This window comes from Microcaecilia unicolor, chromosome 4 (genome assembly GCF_901765095.1).
Source record: "Microcaecilia unicolor chromosome 4, aMicUni1.1, whole genome shotgun sequence".
Lineage (NCBI taxonomy): Eukaryota > Metazoa > Chordata > Amphibia > Gymnophiona > Siphonopidae > Microcaecilia > Microcaecilia unicolor.
In genome coordinates, this window is record NC_044034.1 from 332,226,951 (window position 1) to 332,231,927 (window position 4,977).

Genomic DNA, 4,977 nt, shown 5'->3' on the forward strand with positions numbered 1-4,977 from the left:
AATATATGTCAGGCATCAGCTGTTTCCAAACGGCGGGAAAAGATTAAATGAGAGCTTGCCATTCTATTTCTCTATTCATGCCCAGTCATGCCATAATATTTAGTGGTAGTGTCTGGACATGGCCCAGCACTGAATATCCAGGTCTAATTTAGCATACAGCAGTCAGTGCTTAAAGAAACACTGACTGCCACCAGGAAAATGACTTTATTTCCCATTTTATGGATAATAATTTACATAACATTCCTGATATTGCCCCTTTTGTCCATTTCCCTGTAAATATTTAATGTCAGCGTAAAAGTGGTGTGTGTGTGTGACGTATAATGAGATTGTGTATGCATTGTAGTGTGCATACTGAACCTGTTGGCAGAATGTTTTTCTGATAGAGCTGTTGCATTATTCCTTGTTTTTTACCCCTTGTCACTTAAGAATGTGGTGGCCACTTGAGAGCAGAGGTGAAGACTAAGGATCTGTACTCCCACGCTCAGTTTGGAGACAATAACTACCCCGGTGCCTCTGATTGTGAGTGGGTCATTGTGGCAGAAGAGGGCTACGGTGTGGAGCTCATCTTCCAGACCTTTGAGATTGAAGAAGAAGCGGATTGTGGCTATGACTACATGGAGCTCTTCGACGGCTATGATAGCACAGCTCCACGCCTTGGACGTTACTGTGGCTCAGGGGTGAGTTTCCCTAATTCTGCAACCTTCTGCAACTTAAACTATTGATGCTGAGGAGCCACATGTCAAACAAAAAGATATCAGGGCAGTAGTGTATACAGACCCTAAATTTGGGGTGGTTGTACTGCCATAATGGAAGGGCACAGTGTCCTCATTGTAGCCCCTCCTTCTCCATGCCCCTACCCCCAATTCAAATATTAAATACCTGAGCTGGCGGGGATCAGGGCCGTGCCAACACAGTAAGCGCGGTAAGCGCCGCAGGGGGGCACCTGCCTTCAAGGGCGCCGTGGCGTCGACTCCTCCGCTCCATCCCCAATTCCCCGGCGCTTTAAATTTACCTCACTCCGCCTCCGACGTCTGCGCAGCGTCAGTGAAAGCGCTGCCTGTCTGACGTCTCTCCACCAGCCTTTCCTTCGGGCGTTCATTCCCTCTGTGTCCCGCCCTCAGGAAATGACATCAGAAGAAGGCGGGACACAGAGGGAACAACGAGCGAAGGGAAGGCTGGTGGAGAGACGTCAGACAGGCAGCGTGTTCACTGACACTGCGCAGACGTCGGAGCCGGAGGCGGAGAGAGGTAAATTTAAAGCGCCGGGGAATCGGGGATGGAGCGGAGGAGGCTCAGGCCAAACTCAGCCATTTCCTCCATCGCGACCCAGACGGCAGCTTGGGGGAGCAGCGCTCGGCTCTTTGACACCACCCAGCTCTTCACGTGCCTTGGAGCCAGGCAGGTTGGGGGGGGCATGCACGTGCCCGCACGCACACGCACCAACTGATAGTCTGCAGGGGGGCGCCAACTGATGGTCTGCAGGGGGGCGCCAGAGACCCTAGGCACGGCCCTGGCGGGGATCCCCAAGCCCTGCCAGCTGAAGACGTCTGTGAAGGTATACTGAACTCCCTCCTGCACATCTTGGTCAGCAGAAGCTTTAGTGAGCCACCCTCAATGCCTGCACCCGGCCTATGCTCAGTTATCTTCGCAGACATTTTCAGCTGGCAGGACTTGGGGATCCCTGCCAGCGGCATATAGGGTGTGCCAATGCTGAGTGGGCCTGAGCCCAAAGGAGATGGATCCATAACTGCATTAGGGTCAATATTTAGACTGTGCGACAAGTAGGTTTTTAAAAACCAGTCGTGGCATTTATGTATATCTGGATTGTCAGCGGTGCTGAATATACATACAGCCACTGGCTCTTTGATAATAACAAGAATCAATTTAATTTAGGAGAGCTTTTCTGCTTCCTAAATTAAACTGGATAGTTGTACAGATAGCGACAGATTATCACCCGCTATCCACAGAGTTAGGGAAACCCCCTGCTCGCTGATCCCTCTAAGCTGAGCAGGAGTCCTCCAACAGCATTCCTCCCATTGCAGGGGGCAGTGGCGTAGCAAGGAGGGCTGCCACCCGGGCAGTTTGCCATTGCACCCCCCCCCCGGGTGCAGCACGATGACACTCCCCTCGGCGCATCAACACCCCCCCCCACCCCGATCCAGTGCCTACCCTCCTCAGCTCCCTCCAACCAGCTCCCGCATCCTACCTTTAAAGAAATTTCAGAAGCCGTAGAGAGGCGAGGCACAGCGCCTTGCGCCTGCATGTAAAAAAAGCGTGGATCGTCATCGGGCCTTTCCTCACGCTATCTGTCCCGCCCTTGCAGAAATAGGAAGTTGCGTCAGCGGAGGGCGGAACAGACAGCATGAGGAAAGGCCCGATGAGGATCCACGCTTCTTTTACATGCAGGCGCGAGGCGCTGCGCCTTGCCTCTCCACGGCTTCCGAAATTTCTTTAAAGGTAGGGTGTGGGAGCTGGTTGGAGCCGGAGGGAGCTGAGGAGGGTAGGCACTGGTCAGGGGGGTGTTGATGTGGCAAGGGGGGGGAGCTGGCAGGGAGCACCCCCCCCCCCCCCCGAGCTGACACCTGGGGCAGACTGCCCCCCCCCCCCCCCCCCCCCCCTTGCTACGCCACTGGCAGGGGAAGGGGGTTGCTTCAATGTTGTGTTTTCAATCACCAGGGACAGGCAGATTCCCTGGAACCCGCAGAGCTTGCCTGTCCCTCACTATTCAAAATGTGATGGTGAAACAGCAACCCCCACTGGCAGGACTGTAGGTGAAGGACTCCCACTCAATTTAGATGGAACAGTGCCCATGCTCTACCCTCACTATGCTCTAATACTATCCAAATAGTGCCAGGGTACAGTGGCTTATCCATTCAAGTTGTGTGTGTGTGTTGCGTACGCACCCCCATCAGTCCCTTCCACTGCATTCCTTCCTGGCCCTGCAAAGCTCTTGAGATTCCTTCCCCTCCCCGATCCCCCCACCCCCCCCCTCTTGTCTTAAAATCACCTCCAGTCTTCTCCCAGGCCGTGCCAGTAGCAGCAGCACTCATAGGTTACCTGCACCGAGGCTTTCTCTCTGAACCACCCGACCCTTCTGATGCAACTTCCTGTTTTCTGAAAGGTGGGATGGTTCTTCAGAGAGAAAGTTCTGGTGCAGGCCACAGGCAGACTATGAGTGTTGCTGGTGCTGCCCAGGAGGAGACTGGAAGTGATTTTAAGGCATGGCGGGGGGGGGGGGGGGGGAGGTGGAAAGAGATGTGGTGTGAGATGCACCCTCTGTTCAAAATTCCTGGCTACGCCACTGCCAGAGTGCACTATAAGAATTGTCAGAGGCACTATCCATTTAATGTCACTGAAAAATCAAGAATAGGAGATTTAACCCTATAATGGTAGCTGCTATTAAGTTAATTCCATAATTGAGCACTTCCACTTAGACGTCCTGATGATGTACAGTAAGCATACATTCTACTAGTATATCTGGGGGGCGGGGGCTGATTCTGTTAAAGAATACTAGCATAACCAATATCGATGTACCTTACATTTATACACTGCAATTGGTGGACACGTGGCAGGGACATGTGTAGCTTACAGTAGTTACAACCAAATATGAAGGCATGGGAAGGGTGGGGGGATACCTACAAGGACTAGCAGTTACAGCCCTAAACTCCTTACAAGGCAAACTAGATGAGCCATTTTAGTCATTATCTGTTGTCATCTACTATGTTATTATGACATTAACACAGCCTGAGGGAGCCCCTGTACTGTACACTAACATGGACTGAGGGACCCCCCTCTCCTTGTACCTGACATTAATAGTGACTGAGGGAGCCCCTGTACCTGATTCTAGCATGAACCGAGGCAGCCCCTCTCCTTGTACCTGATACTAACACGGACTTAGGGAGTCCCTCTCCCTGTACCTGACACTAACAGAGGCTGAGGGAGCCCCCTTCCTGTACCTCACACTGACTGAGGGAGCCCCTCTTGCTCTACCTGATACTAACACAGACTGACGGAGCCTCTCCCTCTCTTTCTGACACTAAAACAGACTGAAGGAGTGACAAGTTCTAGGCTGAGGATATTTTATTGCTCGACAATTAACTTCTTGCTTTTTTCCCCCCATCAGCCACCTGAAGAAGTTTATTCTGCTGGAGATTCAGTGATGATCAAATTCCATTCTGATGACACAATTAACAAGAAAGGATTTCACCTGCGCTACACAAGTACCAAATTCCAGGACACACTGCACACACGGAAGTGATTCTCCGTTGTCATGCTGGGAACGTGCTCCATGTCATATCGGCACCCTAAAAGCTGGATGAGAACAACACAACCTCCAAGTACAAAACCACAGACAAACTCCAGTCTGAATACACTTAATGTGTGGTGCATAGGCAACCATGCACACATGCAAGCACATGTATGATTACTCTTTCATGAGTGCATACACATGCTATGTACTGTCTATGAATACAAAGATATGCTGACACATAAACACATATACACACGTATGCTCAATTAGGTGCCTGCTTTCATGCCAGACCAAAATACACATGAGAACAATTCCACAACTTCAGACACCAAGGTGTATGCACAAAGACTAAACCTGCATATCTGCAGAAACACATGAATCTACACAGCCTCGCCCACAATTGGAAATGACAAAAAAAAAAAACTCACCACCACAAAGACAGGAAACCTGGAACTAAAGACATACAGAGAGGAGCACACAGACAGGATGCATGGAGGCAGGACACACAGAGGAATAAAAAACACAAATATATGTGCCATATATGCAGAGAAGAAACATGGGAACAGTAACACAGAGGAAGCGTGTACACACCCACACCACACACAGGGTAATGTGGCAACAGTAAACACACAATGAGCAGCCACAGACTAACCCACGAGAAACACACAGACAGTACTGCAGAGAAGCTGCATGCCGCATAACACAGAACTTCATAAAGAGGGACTATG

General features: G+C 50.8%; 1 long non-coding RNA gene across 1 annotated transcript; it reads left to right on the forward strand.

Moving 5' to 3' along the window:
- Positions 1 to 426: 426 nt before the first annotated feature.
- On the forward strand, positions 427 to 4,664 carry LOC115469406. Its single transcript, XR_003942003.1, has 2 exons — positions 427 to 677; positions 4,124 to 4,664. It is a non-coding gene; the product is annotated as an uncharacterized LOC115469406 (long non-coding RNA).
- The last annotated feature ends 313 nt before the right edge of the window (positions 4,665 to 4,977 follow it).